This window comes from Mus musculus, chromosome 14, assembly GCF_000001635.26.
Source record: "Mus musculus strain C57BL/6J chromosome 14, GRCm38.p6 C57BL/6J".
In the NCBI taxonomy this organism is placed as follows: Eukaryota; Metazoa; Chordata; class Mammalia; order Rodentia; family Muridae; genus Mus; species Mus musculus.
The window spans coordinates 118,365,674-118,382,965 of NC_000080.6; the positions used below are offsets into that span (position 1 = coordinate 118,365,674).

Sequence of the window (17,292 nt, forward strand, 5' to 3'; positions counted from 1 at the left end):
CACCTTTATGTGGAAAGGCATAGAATGTCATCACTGGCCATTGTGTCCCCACTCAATGCTATGTTTCTGTCCTAACCCGGTGCCTGGGATATAGTCTTATTTGAGAACAGGATCTTTTTCAGGTGCAATCTAGTTAATATTGTTGGCATCAGGACCTCCCAAACCTATGACATCACACAGGTGACAGCATGACCTTCGACCTGCAGACCTGTTGCCAAGGCAACAGGCACCATGTTCCCAACATTCAATTGGCTCACCTCCCTGCGTAGACATTCTCCATATAAATAAGGAGAATGCCCCTCCCTCTCTCTCTCCCCCTCTTCTCTTTCTGTCACCACCTTCTCTCTCTTTCCCCAAAAAACCCTCTTCCATGTGGAACTGCCTTGGCCTAGTGTGCTATTGAGACTCGACCCGCCATTCTAACACATCAAATATGACATGACCAAGTAAGCCTTACTCTATCTGACTGGTATCTTTTTTATAGAAGGGGAATAGTAGGAGAGAGTTAGGGTTAGGGTTAGGGTTAGAGTTAGGGTTAGGGTTAGGGTTAGTGTTAAATGCCAGGTGACAACAGAGGCAGAGACTAGGCATAGAAGCTAGTCAAGGTGCTGAGAACCGCTGTCCACCACCAGAAGTTGGAGTGAGGCAAGGGGGCGGGGGGGAGGTTCTACCCTCAATCCCAGAGGGAACATAGCTCTGCCGAATCCTTGATTTCGAGAGTCCTGCACCGTGATACACAAGTCTGTCATCTTAAGCCAGCAGGTTTGGGGCCTTTGTTACCACAGCCCTAAGACACCTGTGTACTGCCATTTCCCTGAGAGTCCATTTGCTGTAGAAGCTGTATGAAAACACTGTCTCCATCTTGTAGGGAGCTCCTCTCCTCCACATTGTACTCTTTCTTTTAGTTTTGAGGCAAATTAATTAACATGATACAGGAAAGGGAGAATGCACTCGCAGAGGCCTCTCTATAAGCCCTCATGCGCTTTTGTTCTCCATTATTGCACTAAATTATTTAATTGGGTCCCTCGGATTGTGCTCAGTCACAAGAAAGAACACAGTCTATTGTGAGGGGCCCTACACCCATAATGCAATATCAAATTCAATTCCCATCAAAAGTGCTCGCTGCTAAAAGCCTGCTCTGTGGCTGCAGATTAATGAAGATCTGCAGTGGGCAAAGTGGTGGTCTCAGAGACATTATTTTCCTCCAATAGAAAGCCTATTCTTGAAGAACAATAAAAGCAGAAAGAAGCGTTAGTCTGCTTATAGATGGAAATAAGTCAAAATGAATAAGAAGCTTGATGGAAATAGTCTGAAAGCAGAGTAAATTCTGAAAATACTGTTTTTGTTTTGTGAGGAAATTTTCTTTGTGCATGTGCATGCGCACGCACACGCACACGCGCACACACACACACACACACACACACACACACACACACACACACGTGTATGTGTGCTGCTTTCCCCTCTCGGACTCTCTCATAAAATGCTATTGGATGCAAAAGCTCTGGCAGGTAGAACAAATGTGAAACTCTAAAGTTTCAGTTCCAGACAATCAGCATTTTGTCATCACAGGTCAACACAGCCTCACTTCTCCCCTTGCCATTCTAGGGCTGCACGCTAGCCTGGGGTATGGAAACCACATGCAAGGAGGCAAGACTCACAAAGGCGGTGAGTCTAGCAGAGCTGTGTGTAGCCATCAGACACCCAGATGTCCCTCTGGACTCTATTCTGCTTTACTTTGAATGCTGATTTCCCCCCTTCTTAGCGCCTTCTCTCCTGGTATCCTGGGGACTTTTCTGTGTAGGACTAGCCTATCCCTGCCTCCCCTTGCTCTCATCCATTCTGAATGCCTTGATGAATTCCTCAGCCCGACAGCTTCAACCTTCTTTAAGCTCCTCCCTTACTTAATTACCCCATTCACATCTTGTCCACATTACATGTCTGATACAGGTGTGTGTTAAACTGCCCTGTGGGTTCCAAGATGGCGGCAACAAGCCAAGTGCATCTAACCTGTACTTGACATGTGAGTAGATGATGCTGGTACTGGTATAAATTACACATAAGTTTTTTTTGAAAAGTTAATAATAATAATAAGACATGTCAAGGTTTTTTTTTAAACATTTTGATTCTGTCTAAATGATGCTTGGGTTTTATAGGATTAAATAAAATATCATTAGAATTAATTTTACCCATCTCATTTGACTCTGCAAACTGTATCACGCGTAGTTCCCATTTGTGACATGCATAACATTGTTTTGCACACGTTCTGTTGTGCCATGCCACTGAGGCTATAGAACACCCCTGACTTTCCTAAAACATGGCGGTCTAAGCCTGTTGTAAGTATAAGCCTGACTGCAGCATTTAGATAAGATGGGAAATTCATCAGGGTGTGGAGACACAGCTCAGTCGGCAAAGTGCTTCCTGCACAAGACTAAGGGCCTGAGCTCAATTCCCAACACACACAGAAAAGTTAGAGATGAAGGCACACGCTTGCAGTCCTAGTACCAAGCAGACAGAGGAGAATCGCTGGCATCCACAAGCTCAATCACTGAGCCCTACATCCTGTGAGAGGCACTGTCATTCCTAAGGAGTGATATGGAAGATATCTAAGGTACCTAAGGTATCTAATGACATCTGTTGTGTTTTATATAAAGATAAGGAGAGAAGGAATGTGTTTGGTGGAGTTGTAGTCAGGTGTGGCAGAGAAGGGGTTCCTCTGTGGGGCCCATGCTGAGGGGAGAGAGAGAGAGAGAGAGAGAGAGAGAGAGAGAGAGAGAGAGAGAAAGAGAGAGAGAAGAGAAGTAGAGGCCAGCCAAGGGCATGTGGAGAGAGGGGGAGGGGAATGGGGAGAAAGGGGGAGCAGGAGCAAGGGACAGGAACAAGAGAGCAAGAGAGAGTGGAGGGGCAAGCAGCCCCCTTTGTAGTGAGTCAGGCACATCTGGCTGTTGCCAGGTAACTGTGGGGCAGAGCCTAGAAAAAATGCTAACAATATCTAAGGTATCTAAGATACCTCTGACCTTCTGAAGCTTCTCCTGCAGATGCACACACATGCACCCCAGCATGGGCACAAACACACACTCTCACACACATGCACCCTGGCATGGGCACACACACACTCACACACATGCACCCCCACACTCTCACACATTCTCATGTACTTATATACACCCACACTCTCACACACACACACACACACACACACACACAGCTCATCAGCTGGCAGTCCAATCCCCAGCATCCTCCTGCTTCCCTCCAAGGCACCTCTTCTTTCTAAGGCCTGCAGACGCTGCCCTTTACTCTTGAGGGTAGACAGAATAACTAGCCCAGCCCCTTCAGCCTTTCCCTTCCCTTTGGCTCCTTTGCCTTCCCTTCCCTGGAGGCAGTTCCACCCTCCTTCCTCAATTCGTCCCCACCCCCACTGTTTATCAATGATCCATTCACTTGTCAGTGTGAATGACTGATTAGCAAAAGTCCAGGGGTGGGGTGGGGTGGGGAGCCGGCTGGCATTGTCCTTTCAGCAAAGGCAGAAATCTCTGAGTTAGCTCAATACAAAGTGCAACTTAACAAAGCGCCCATATGCTCCGCAAGCGGCAGGAAGGAGGTGCCCTCAAACATCTAACCTTGAGAGGCCCAGAGGCCACCCCGCCTTCTTGAATAACTCTTCATTTTCTGCCTAAGTGCCCTGTGAACAGAACAGAGGCTTTTGCAATGGGTGCCAGAATGGGAGTCATGCCTGAGCTTCCCCTGACCAGACGCCGCTGCCGTGCTGTTGGTTATTTATTACCTCTGCCTGTGTCTTCTCTCTGGCTGGTCGTCGGTCACTACTGCGTCTTTTAGACACACCATCATTTCCCATATCCTCCCTGTCGGGGCTTTCTGTCCTCACTGACCCGTGGTTGGTGATAGTTTCATCACCATTGAGCGCTCGCTCTTCTTTCTTACACCTGGGTGCCGTGGGATTTTAGAATTTTAGATTCTAATCCTTGGGAGTCTTAATCTCCAAAGAGTTTCCATTTCTCAGTACTTTACCCTGCAGAAAACCTGGATTGGCAGTGTTTCTTTTCATCTGTAAGACTAAAATTTAGGACCTTCCTTTGAGCTGAACATTCTGGTTCCACTCCCTTCTTTGGCCGCTCCCTAACCTTCCCACCCCTCCCTGCTCTGCTGAGCCCTTGACTCCGTAGGCTTTATTCCTAACTCTGACCATGCTCCATTCAGTGACACGGTCCTGTTCTGGCCACAGACCTCTTCCCACCCACCTTTGACCTTCTGCTGGGCCACCTTGCCTATTTCCATCCTGACCTGGTCACTTACCCTGTTCCCAGGTATGCATGCAGCAACCTTTAGTTAGAAGGATGCTGTTTATTTAATGTGACTTAGCATGCAGCAGACCTTAGTTAGGAGGATATTGTTTATTTAATATTGTTGTGTTTATAAAAAGATAAAGAAGGGATATGTGTTTGGTGGAGGTGTAGTCAGGTGTGAGGGAAGGAGGAGCCTCTCGCAGGCCCATGGCTGAGGCATCCCTTCCCTACTGAGGGACCTTACAGTTTAGGATAGAGTCTATTCAGGACATGGGGAGGGAAGTTGAGAGGGTAGTAGAGACAGAGAGAGAAAGAGAGAGTAGAGGAGTAGAAGCCAGCCATGAACACATGGAGAGAGAGGGAGGAGGGGAATGGAGAAAGTGGGGGAAGGGAGGAAAGGACAGAGCAGCAGCAGGAAGACAAGAGAATAAGAGAGAGCTGAGGGGCAAGCAGCCCCTTTTATAGTGATTCAGGCACACCTGGCTGTTGCCAGGCAACTGTGGGGTGGAACGGAGACAAAATGCTTACAAGTGTGACTTACTGTTATCTAATAATTATTTACTGGTTTAGACCTAACAAAATATGAACTTAATTCCCTTCTCACATGACAGCTGACAGTCCCTTTGAGTCCTCCCAATTGGCTTATAACTGTATTTAAGCCCAAGCCTTTTCCTGTCTGAAATTACAGTGCTTTTACCTCAGGACCCTGTCCCTGTGAATGCACCCTCAGAGTAAAACAAGGTCACTCGCTTTCCTCCCTGCCACCCCAGTCCTCCATGTAGATGTCACAGGGGTCACCTTCACCCACCCTCCCAGGGAGCATTCTTCTTCCTTAGAGTATAGCGGCTCCCATTCCTTCTGCAAACACGCTTTGTCAATACTTCCCTCTTCAGCACCTCTGTGGTTCCCTCTTCCCTGGCTGTCTCCACTCTGCCTCTTTAATCCTAAAAATGAATTGTTCATTGATGTTTCCACCTCTTAAGTTCTACTTTCACTGTTTAATGTCCTTTAAAAGTGTCCCCTTGCTTGCTTCTGCATCTCCCAGTTACTCTGCACAGCAATGGAGTTCTAGAAACGTCTTTGGAGATGGCTTCCTTTTCAAATCCTTTGACTCCGGGGTCTACCTCAGTACAGCCTAGGACATCTCTGATCTTGACTCTTTCCCTGTGTCTCAATCACTTTAACTTTTACCACTTGCCTGGGTCACCTTTGTGTAACTCTAGTGTCTGTGTGCAGCAGCTACATTGGCACGGTTGTGACTGAGATGCCTGACAGAAACAGAAGTCGGAGGGAAAGACTTATTTTCATCGCAGCTCCAGGTTTCAGAGCTTGGGCAGAACATAATGGTGGCAGAAGCAAATGGGGAAGGCTGTTTACTCTGTGGGAATAACCTTCAAAGCAAACCCTAGTGACCTACATTGGCCAACTAAGCCCCACTTCCCAAAGTCCCCACAGCATCTCTAAAGAGTGCCCATCTCCAGTCGGAAACCGAGTGTGTAACCCAAGAGTCCTCGAGGGACATTTTATACTTGAGTCATAACACCCTCCTGTGGTTTATGCCTCAACTTCCCTTTCTCACCCAAGTTCTCAAACTTCTGTTTGAAGTGGTCTATTTGCGCAATGTTCCTTCCTGATATTGCGCGGGCGCGGGCGCGCGCGCGCGCGCACACACACACACACACACACACACACACACACACACACTAATGCACTCATACATTGCATAGACCTCACTCTCCATCTGTAGACCTCAGTGTCACCACGGACCGCTGTATATCTCTTAACCATTTCACCTCCAAGCAGAGTCTGACAAGCATTTGACAGAAACTTGTATGGAGACAGGAGGATCACTAGGACTGCTGGCTGCTAGCCCAGGTTCAGTGAGAGATGCCATCAGAATGGAATAAGGTAGAGGGTGATAGAGAAGGACAGCAATGCCCTCTGACCTACATGTGTGTGCATATTCGCATGTATAGACTCGCATATGCATGTACACACACACACAAACATACACTCCCACATACAGACAAAACAAACAAACAAAAAAAAAACAAACAAAAAAAAAAAACAAAATAAGAATCAAACAAGAAGTGATTGATCCTTGGCTAGTGCAGCTAATCGTGCCAGACCTGGGTTTATCGCGTCCAGTAAACTGATGACAATTCTGCCTCCATAAAGTGCGTTCTGAAAGCCAGCCAATGAACAACAGCTTCATTCATTTCATATCAACCAATCAGAGTCAGTCTCGCTGGAGTTTCGAGCAATTCCTAACTGCTCTCACCCCGGGAAAAATCCAGCTCTCAGTTACCCTCTCCATTCTTCCAAGCATCCTTTGTAAAACCAGGCATCATTTCGTACCCTGGCAGGGAGTGGATTTCCTTAGGAAATCCCCGTAAGAACTATGGATCCTCTTGCTTTTCTCGCTCTCCTACTCTTACCAACACGCCTGCACATTTTTCATAGCTAGGCTGTTTGGTGTAAGAAAGATTGAAGATCATTTCAATTTGGGGCTTAGTCCACTTACGACAAATAGAACATTCCTCCGTTCCTTTCAGTGCGTTCATGGGCAGTTCAGTTTTATCTGGCTACATTGCCACACCGCCTTGATTTTCTTCCTGTCTTCCCAGTTTATATTTCCTAATCCTTTATTTCCAGCTGCTAGTAGTAGTGTATTTGTTTGTTTGTTTGTTTGTTTGTTTGCATTTATGTGTGTGGGCATGTACATGGATGGCATAGTAGGTGTCCATGTGAGGTCAGAGGACAACTGGAGGGGGTCAATTCTTTTTTATGTGCATCCATGGGCTTCAACTGGGGTCGTCAGGATTGGCGCCAATAGCTTTTACCTGCTGAGCTGACTCACCAGTGGTCTAGTCGTTACTGTAAAGGCATAATTTTCATAAACAATATAGAGTGGGATTATGATGTAAATCCATTACAAAATTGCCTTTTAGTTTAAAAAGAACTCAATCCCTTCATCTTAATTGTCATTTTTGAAGCATACTATCTTCCTTTTTTTTCATTTTCAGAAGCCTTTCTCGTTACTTCTCATCTTCTTGCTCATCCCTGCAGTGTATTGCGTTTGCTTTGCTGTTCTTTGACTCTTTCTTCTAGACCCAATGGGGTCTGAAAGTTCTTGGGAGAAGAGAGAGCAGAGACTAATTGGAGTTAGTCATGAGCTCCAAAGGCCTGCATAGAAATACATACCAGCTTGTCTAGATCTGGGGCAGAGGTGGCAGGGAGCAGCCAGCCACCAAATAAAAGATGGAGGTCTACTCCTTAAGTTGGTAATGTTCAACTCTCTAGGTATTCTCCTTGGAATCAAAGCACCGAATGTCATCTCCAAACTGCAGCAGGGATTAGCACAGTCTTACCATCACTCTGTGTCTCATGGAGGAGCTGAGCACATCGCTAGTGTTCTTGTGAACCCAGGCTCAATGTACTTTCCTGGCAGCGACTTCCAAGAGCCCATACCGTGGTTGCTCTCACTTTCCACTGTAGGCCTTTGCTCCTCTGAGTGGGCTCCAATTCTCTTTTGTAATTATGCTGTACGTCACTTCAGACTGTGAGGATCCTCAGCGGTTCCAGACGGATCAGGATGAGTGGGTCCACACCCACAGGAGGGTAAAGTACCTCACATCGTTGTCTGCGTGACTGAATTTCAACATCAAGCCTTTGGGGGACAGAGAAGGGGATATTTCCATTCTGTAACCAGTATCCATGGGTTGTGGGGTGGGGATTTAAAATAGAAAATTCTGGTAGTTTTATATTAAATCTGGGCATTGGTCTTTGTGATCTATTTTAGGTCATAGTTTGAAGGGATACAGTCCATCACGGTAAATAAAGGAGTGGGGTTGGCTCCTGCTCCTGGGAGCAGGAGTATGACACCTGCTTGCTGACATCTCAGCAGATCAAGATCCAGCACTCAGGCTATAACCCATGAGGCTTGATAAACACATAATGATGAACACATATTTCTTCCAGCTGGGCTTCATTTTTTTTTTTTTTTTTTGAGATTCCCCAATCATTCAAACCAGGCATGGTCCAGGGAAGAAGAGCCTCATCTGGTGCTTGCTGCCACCTTCGACGTGAAGTAGGAATATCCATAATACAGCAGCGATGTCTACTCATGGTCCAGTGAGACCACAGAGGGATTACGGCCTTGGGAAGAGTGTGAACTGAGCCCTGATGTGTGGCTGGCCTCTGCCAGGTGTGAGCGTGGGGATCGGCTGGGCAGGGAACATGTCAGTGTTTCTATACCTGGGAACTGTCCCAGGACTGTCCCAGCATTCTAAGCTCACTCACAAGGCCAGTCACCTTAAACAGCAATGATTTAAATTCCACTTAGTTCCTCATCGGCTAAAGGCTCAGTTAGAATTTTAAGAGACCATTGTGTGTGGGTTGGGTGGTGGTTGTTGGACAAAATATTTCTTGATAACATTATGCGTACAAGAGCCATGTATCTGGAGAAATCTTTTCTTTTTGAAAACTCCCCAACCGAGTGCTTTCAATTCAACTAACCAGGAGAAACCCTTTCAAAAGGGGAAAGTAATTAGAAATTGGATATTGTTATGATTAGAAACATCCTTTTATAAAGAAGTTGAATTCTTTGAAATAATATTCACTTCCCTTGGGGAAACTATCTCAATAAATGAAAATATTTTTACACCAAATAACATATTGCTTTAAATTCATTTAAATTGATCTAATCATCTGTCTCAATTCCTGTGGCAAATTTCTATGTGGAAAGAATTTTAATTAAAGTAAAAGAGATATATGCATATAGCTAAGAAAATCAAACAGTACAAAGAACTTATAATGGAAAGATTAAATTCTCTCTCACTCCTTCCCATCCCCACTTGAGATAACCATTTTAATCCATCTTTTTATTGAATTTGTACATTTTATTTAAAGGTATGAAGCTAATCAGTTAGGAAGGTCTGAGATGAAGCTGTGTGTGGTAATGCCTGACTAGTATCCCAGCACTTCAACGCTGAGGCGGAAAGTTCACGGTGAGTTCAAGGCCAGCATGAACTACAGAGAGTGATCCTGTCTCAAGAACAAAACAAAAACATCCAACCAACCAAAGGAAAGGAAGAAAAAGGAACAAAAGAGGTTTGTGATGCATGCAAAGGCCCCATTGGGCACACTGCTCTCTGCAATTATGTCACTCCACTGTGTCTACTCCCTAAAGCCTTGTTTTTAGTACGTGAACCTCAATCAAATACTGATTAAAGATGGTGCAGCAGAGACTTGGGGACAAAGGTGTCCCCGTGACACAGGTCTCATAAGAGGAAAATCCTTTTCCCGGTCTTCACACTGCAGTGGATGGTATCTTCATGGGCTTGAGCTGCCCTCTCCAATGGATACGCAGAACAGGCGTCACCTGACCTTTTTCCATTCCTGCTTGGAGGGTGCCTGCGAATGGCTGAAAGTCCTCCTCTGTGCTTGAAAAGAGAGAGACTCCAATTATACTTGTCTCTTTTGCCAAGGTGATCCTTGGGATTATCTCAATGAGACCTCTACAGCCAACAACAGTGACCCGTCCTCTCTACCATAGAAGCTTCAGGTCATTGCTAAGGTTCTCATTCGCCAGCATCTCAGCCATCACATCAACCCTTGTACCAACAGACGTCTTGATTTTATCAAGATAGTTGGCTTCTTTGGGATTAAACACTTCGTGGACTCTATTAAAAGCTTCATGATGAAGCTTTATTCCTTCCTCAGAACCAGCTGTGCCCAAAACCTTTAAGCCATGAGCTCAGGCAATCTGGCATGAAGCTAATCCAACTCCTCCGCTGGCCCCGAGAACCTGCAAGCTTTCCCCAGCTCGCGCACCTGCACTACGGAACAAAGCTCGCCAGGCCATGAAGTACGGGATCCCCAGGGCAGCCTCCTGCCTGAAGCCCAGCATCTCTGGCAGCAGGTAGATAATGTGATCTGCTGCGAGAGCAAAGTCTGCCTAGCCACCAGAGACTGCTGGGGCAGAAGACCCTGTCGCCTTTGTTGAAAGCACACACATTGTCTCCAACAGATTCTATGATCCCCGCCACATCAGAGCCCGGAGTGTTAGGGTACGGCAGGTTTTCAACTGTAGGGTTGGACTTTGATTAGGACCTGATGGCTCTGTGGAACAGGAGCGACCACATAGGACTGGGTCTTCAGCACTTCCGGTCCACCAAATTCAAACACTCGAATAGCCCTCATCAACTTCTGTCCACTTAACCATGGCGATCTAGAGGCCTCCTCTAGAGTAAGAATCAAACCCAAGCTCCGGAAGTTCCGTCAGAAAAGAGATGGGCCAGCTTTTCCTGACTTTGCAAAAGGCTCCACCTCACGGGTTCGTTTTAATCCATCTTTACTTTTCCTCTAGTGGTTTCTTCGAAGATGCTTTTCTCTTTCGTCTCCTTAGTTCTCCAGATCTGGCTTCATTTATAGTTCTTACCTCCATATTTAAGCGTTCTCCACCCTTATTTCGTCATTAACTTAGGTCTGTGAGTTAGCCAGTGTGCTGAGACTTCTATTTTTCCTGCTATCTCTTGGAAACAGTGAACCGCATCTTCTGACTTGACTCTTCCCCCCTCTCTGTGGTCTCCCTAATCTTTACCCCGGAATTTCTGTTGCCTACAATGTGCTTTTTAAAAAATTAATTATTTAATTAATGTATATGAGAAGGTGGTCTATATTTGAGTAGGTCAGAGAACAACTTGAAAGCGTCTGTTCACTGGGCAGTGGTGGCGCACGCCTTTAATCCCAGCACTTGGGAGGCAGAGGCAGGAGAATGCTGAGTTTGAGGACAGCCTGGTCTAGAGAGTGAGTTCCAGGACAGCCAGGGCTACACAGAGAAACCCTGTCTCGAAAAACAAAACAAAACAAAAAGGAGTCTGCCCTATCGTTCCTCCCTGTGGGTCCTGGGGATAGAACTCTGGCTGTCAGGGGTGGCAGCAAGTCTTTTCCTGCTGAGCCATCTCACCGGCCCTGTTTTCGGTTTGCTTTTTGATTGTTTACTGTAGATGCTAGTGTTGTGGCAGTGTTCTACTTTCTTCTCTGTAGTTCCGAATCTAAGCTCCCAACTGTTCCCGGGAAGTATTATTGGAACGAGACCCTCTTTATGACATTTTGTGATTTAATGCAAAGCGTGCTACATTTGTATCTGCTTTGCACAGCTATTGGTTCTCTGAGCACTTTTGACAGACTCTTCTGGCTGAGAGAAGAACCATATTCCACCCTAGAGTATTTTTGCGTGTGTCATCTCTCCACTCATCCTACTTAGAAGCCGTTTAATGGTTTTTTTTCATAAACTCTACCCACTTCTATGTTTTCTGGGACTGCTGGCTTCACATTCAGACTCTCGCTTCTTTGTGTTAATCTTTTTTACTTTTACAACTCTGAAATGTTTAGTCTTTATTCTGTGTTTTGCAAATCGTCGAATTGCAGCTGGTGAGATGGTGGTAAGGCTGCTGCTTACAGCCAAGCCTGAGCTCCATTCCTGGCCCCACATCGTGGAAAAAGAAGACAAGACATCCTCTAACCGCCTCACCGTGGCACGTGTGCATCCAGACACAACCACATAACAAGCAAAGAAACAAAATTACCTCGTTCTTCCCACCGCTTAACTTTTCTACCCATCCGCTGGACTCCCTTTAACAAACCCTGAATGCATGTGCACGGGGCTGGAGCAGTTGTCTTCTGTTCAGCTTTCTTCCTTGGACTTCCGTGATCAGATGTGGCTCTTCCCTCTTTGGGTTTACGTCCTCATTTGACTGGAGCATATTTTCAAACTGCTTCTCAAAAAAATAGGCAAAAATAAATTTTGCAGTATAGGGTATAGGAATCCATTAAAATAGACACCTAATTACCCATTGGCTCTTAACTTCTAGGTTTACTTACAAGAAGGCTGATGAAAGTGTAGAACTGTCGGTTTTTGTTCGTTTTGTTTTATTTTTTGAAAAAGATTATTTATTTATTTATATAAGTACACTGTTGCTGTCTTCAGACACACCAGAAGAGGGAGTCAGATCTTGTCACAGATGGTTGTGAGCCACCATGTGGTTGCTGGGGTTTGAACTCAGGACCTTCAGAAGAGCAGATCTCACCATCCCCAGAACTGCTGTTTATAAGTGCTCTCCTTTTCTTCTCACTGAACGTTGTACACACATGCCTGTGCTATTTGGCACTCTGCAGTTGTTAATGCTTGTCTGGAAGTGGGAACACCCTGTGTGCTCTCCTTGTTGCTGAGTGGGCCCTTGATATTTCAGATGCTGGGCTTCCCTTAAGCTCCAGAGAATCATCGCCTGTTTTTGCTGCTACCACCATGGTTTTCCTAATCTCTTAATCTCCACTTTCATTTTTAGAACTCCTACAAACCACATCATGCTAGCCTGAACTTCCTCCCTACCTCTTCACTCTTTGCCTCCTACTTCTTATCCCAAAATTAGTCTTTTTTTTTCTCCTTCCATGTTTTTACTCTTCAGCTATTCCTCAAATATTGTTAGTGTGTTTATTACAACAATTAAGCCTTAGAATTTCAAATGTTTCCTATTATGGTTAAAGATAATTTTGCTTTCATTTCCTGGATGAATTATCTTCTTCAGACAAAGAATCTATAGCAGATTTGTTTCTGTCCTTTTATTTCTTCTTTTGTTTTTCTGTTCCTTAAATCTCTTGTGCTTTCTCCTGATCAGATTTACTGTTTGCGTATCCTTCATTTGATGGCTTTCTTCGTGTGTCTGATGACTCGTGGTTGACCATTCCTAGGAAGGAGCGAAGCTATCAGGAGGCTGGCTATGTCTTTCCTATAGGCAGTCTTTGGGTAGAATGTGTGCGTTTTATATTCCCAGTCTCAGCTAGTAATTTTCTACTCGTTAGTACCCATTCAGAACATTTCCTAGCTTCTTCATCCACCTAGGATGCTGAAATGTTTAACTTTATTCGTCAAGTTGACACAACCTAGGGCAACATGGGAAGAGAGTCTCAAGTAAGGGACTGACTACTTCGAGTTGGCTTGTGGATGTGTCTTTCTTAATTAAATTAATTGATGTGAGTCAGGTGGTGGTCGCACGCCTTTAATCCCAGCACTCGGGAGACAAAGGCAGGCAGATTTCTGTGTTAGAGGCCAGATTGGTCTACAGAGTGAGTTTCAGGACAGCCAGGGTTGCATAGAGAAACACTGTCTAGATAAACGAACAAACAAACAAACAAACTGATGCATCAAGACCCAGCTCACTTTGGGAGTCACCATTCCCTAGGCACAGGGTCCTGCCCTGTGTAAGACTGGAGGGCTCTTAACTGAGAGCGAGCAAGGAAGCAGGTGAGCACGCGCTCTTCTCTCTCTGATCTGAACTGTGCGTGTGACGTGAACAGCTGGCTGGAACTCCCCTGCAGTTTTCCTGTATGGATAGACTATAATCCCAAATTGTGTGCTACATAGCTCATTTCTCCCCTAAACTGATCTCATGAGGGTGTTTTTGTCACATCCTCAGTAACAAAACTAGGACAGAAGCCCTGTAGTGTCTCTGTACTAGACTGCACATGTAAATATTTCTGCATTTTATTTCATGGACCCTGGGGACTGGAGTGGAAGCACATGTGTAAGGTTCACAATTGTCTACCAAAATAATTAAAAGTTTTCATCTACGGGCACACTGGGTACAGAGTAATTGAGAAAAGTCTTTAGGTTCTCTTTATTTTTTTATCTCATTTGCTTGAGAGTCTATCGGTTAAGATCGCCTTTGACCTCACGCAACAAAACCCCAATAGTACGAGCTTAAACAAGTAAAGGCCTATTATTCCCCCACTGAAAAGAAGTTTGGAGGCTGGTGACAGAGCATTCATTTGTCCCCTCAGTGACGCTATCAAAAAACCAGGCTCTCTGCCTCCCTGCTCTCCGGCCTCTGCTGTGTTGGCTTTTATCCTGTTTGTCACCTTGGGTAAATCCCAGGCTATACTTACATCGGAGAAGCCTACGTGTCAATCATACCTGCAGTCTTTTTATTTTTTTAAGAAAACTAAAGATTTCTGGTGTATGTCTTCATTTTTCACTGGAAAAAAAAATTATGCCATGTGATATTCTCATTGGCTCTCTGTTGATCCATAGAATACTTCAACCAGAAGCAACTGGGAAAGAAGAGGGATGTGTTTCAGCTCACAAAGCCACAGTCCATCACTGGGGGAACTTAAGGCAAGGACTCCTGCAGAAGCGCTAGAAAATCTCTGGCTTGATCTCCGCAAGCCTTTTTCTTTGTCTTCTTTTTAAAAAAAAAAAAAAGCAAAACTAATTAATTTATATATTTGTTTTACATCCCGATCACAGCCTCCTTCCTTCCTCTCCACTCAAGCTCACCCTTCCACCCCCTTCTCCCATGTCTCCCTCCTCTTCTCTGAAGAGAACGAGAGCCTCACCCCCAGTCTCAAAGTACCAACTCATGCTGGCGCATCCTCTCCTACTGAGGCCAGACAATGATGTCCAGTTAAAGAAAAGGGATCCAAAGGCAGGCAACAGAGTCTGAGTCAGAGATTGCTCACTCCCCTTGTTGGGGGACACACATGAAGACCAAGCTGCATATCTGCTACACATGTGTAAGGTGCCTGGGTCTACTCCATGCCTGCTCTTTGGTTGGTGTGTAGTCTCTGTGAGCCTCCACGGGTCCAGGTTAGTTGACGCTGGAAGTCTTCTTGTGGCGTTCTTGACCCCTTTCGCTCCCTCAAACCTTCCCCTGACTCTTCCACAAGACTCCCTGATCTCTGCCTAATGCTAGGCTGTGCGTCTCTGAATCTGTTTCCATAAGCTGCTGGATGAAGCCGCTCAGATAACAATTGTGCTAGGCTTCTGTCTGCAAGCATAGCAGAGTATCGTTAATAATGTTAGGGGTTGGCTTTGTCCCATGCGATGAAGTTGAATGAATCATTGGTTGACCATTTTCTCAATCTCTGCTCCATCTTAATCCCTCTACATCTTGTAGGCAGGGCAGCACATTTTAGATCAAAGGTTTTGTGGGTGGGTTCATGTCGCCCTCCCTCTACTGAAAGTTCCACCTGGCTATAGGAGGTGACGACTTCAGGCTCCATATCTACTTTGAAAAGCAATCTGGTAATTTCTCAGAAAATTGGGAATAGTTCTACCTCAATATCCAGCTGTACCACTTCTGAGAATATACCCAAAAGATGCTCCACCTTACCACGAGGACACTTGCTCAGCTATGGTCATAGAGGCTTTATTTGTAATAGCCAGAAACTGGAAACAAACTAGGTGTCCCTCAACCAAAGAATAGATAGAGAAAATGTGGTACATCAATACAATGGATTATTATTCGGCTATTTAAAAAAAAGACATCATAAAATTTGCAGGCAAGAGGGTAGAGCTAAAAAATATCGTCCTGAGTGAGGCAACCCAGACCCAGAAAGATATGAATGGAATATACTCTGTTGAGGATTGGTCTATTGTTATGTATAGTAATGCTAAACTCTGACCCTGATTGCCTCAGGAATGAGAGAATCCTCAAACAATGCTGTATGTGCCTAAATTTATTTCTGTTGGTTTAATAAAGATGCCAACAGCCTAGAGCTGGGCAGAAGAGAGGTAGGTAGGCTTTCTGGTTCCCAAGCAAGGGTCTGAGGAGGACCATGAGGGGAGAAGAGGAAGGTGGAGAGAGAAGACACCAGGGGGTATGTGCATCATGAAAACATGGCCATGAGGGAGTGAAGAGTGGCCCAGGTTGGAACATGGAAAGTTTTGACTTGGGGTTCTTGATAGGGAGTAGATTCTAATAGATTAGATGGTAGATATCTAACCAAATCTCATACTTGAAAGGCTTATTATAAATATAAAAGTGTTGTGTCTTTTATCTGGGAACTGAATGATCAAAGGCAGGTTAGAAACCCCAGAGTGAGATTAAATATTTACTACAACAGTTCTCATTTATAATTGAATATTAGCCATAAACTACAGGATAACCATGCTACAATTCACAGACCCAAATGAGCTAAGCAACAAGGAGGGCCCAAGGGACGATGCTTGACTCCCATTCAGAAGGGGAAATAAAATAGATGTTGGAAGTAGATGGAAAACTGAGTGGAAGAGAGGCTAGGGAGGGGAACGAGGGTGTGTTCAAGAGAGGGTTTGAAGAGAGAAGGGAGATCGATGGGTGGATATCTGTGGACAAGCTGGAGGCTTGGGATAGGGGAGGCTCCTGTGAGGATTCGAAGGTGACCCTAGTTAAGACTCAGCTAACTTTTTTATATAGCACAGGCTCACGTGAGTAGGGATGGTGCTGCCAACAGTAGGCTGGGCCCTTACACACCAAGCATCAATTAAAACAATCTCTCATGACATGGCCACAGACCAATCTGAAGGAGACAATTCTTCAGCTGAGTCACCTTTTCCAAGGTGACTCTAAATTGTGTCACACTGATAATACATGACTAATTAAGATGTATGACTGTACTTATGGTATCTGGCAAGCTGAAGACTATATCATTTGAGTAGGTAGCCAATAGCAGCATCATGAACAAAATACAACATTTTGAAAGTATAATTTTTAAAATGAGCTATAAAATTGAATGTAGAGTAAAATATATAAGTGGCCATCAATAAAATCCCAATGATGTCATATAAGTAATACATGATAAAATAGACATTTTCACATTTCCAAATCATGTTTGTTGTTGTATCTGATGAAAACATCTGGCTCACAATGACTGTTATGTTAAAAAATCACCTGGCTTATGAGCACGTTTCATAGGATCATTTATGGACCATAGACCTCTATATCTTTGCACGCTCCAAAAGCTGTCCTACAGAAGTTGCTTAAATTTTTCTTGGAGGTTGCTTCCCTTCTTGACACGCATTTTAGCCAATTTTACTTCCGGTAAAGGCAGGGCCCAAGGACACAGACATTTAAAAAAATAAAACATGGTGCTTGTTTTTTTTTGTTGTTGTTGGTTTGGCTTGGTTTGGTTTAGTTTGGTTGTTGTTTACTTACAGATGCCTAGT

At 44.8% G+C, this 17,292-nt stretch overlaps 1 long non-coding RNA gene and 1 pseudogene across 1 annotated transcript in view; one reads left to right on the plus strand and one right to left on the minus strand.

Moving 5' to 3' along the window:
- Positions 1 to 204: 204 nt before the first annotated feature.
- The window catches only part of 1700044C05Rik (RIKEN cDNA 1700044C05 gene), a 32,288-nt gene continuing 15,200 nt past the window's right edge, over positions 205 to 17,292 (plus strand). The window contains exons 1-3 of the long non-coding RNA NR_045624.1: positions 205 to 446; positions 1,609 to 1,668; positions 1,951 to 2,023. This is a non-coding gene — a long non-coding RNA (RIKEN cDNA 1700044C05 gene). The remainder of the gene's footprint in view (positions 447 to 1,608; positions 1,669 to 1,950; positions 2,024 to 17,292) is intronic.
- Gm5672 (predicted gene 5672) lies at positions 9,392 to 10,622 on the minus strand (annotated as a pseudogene).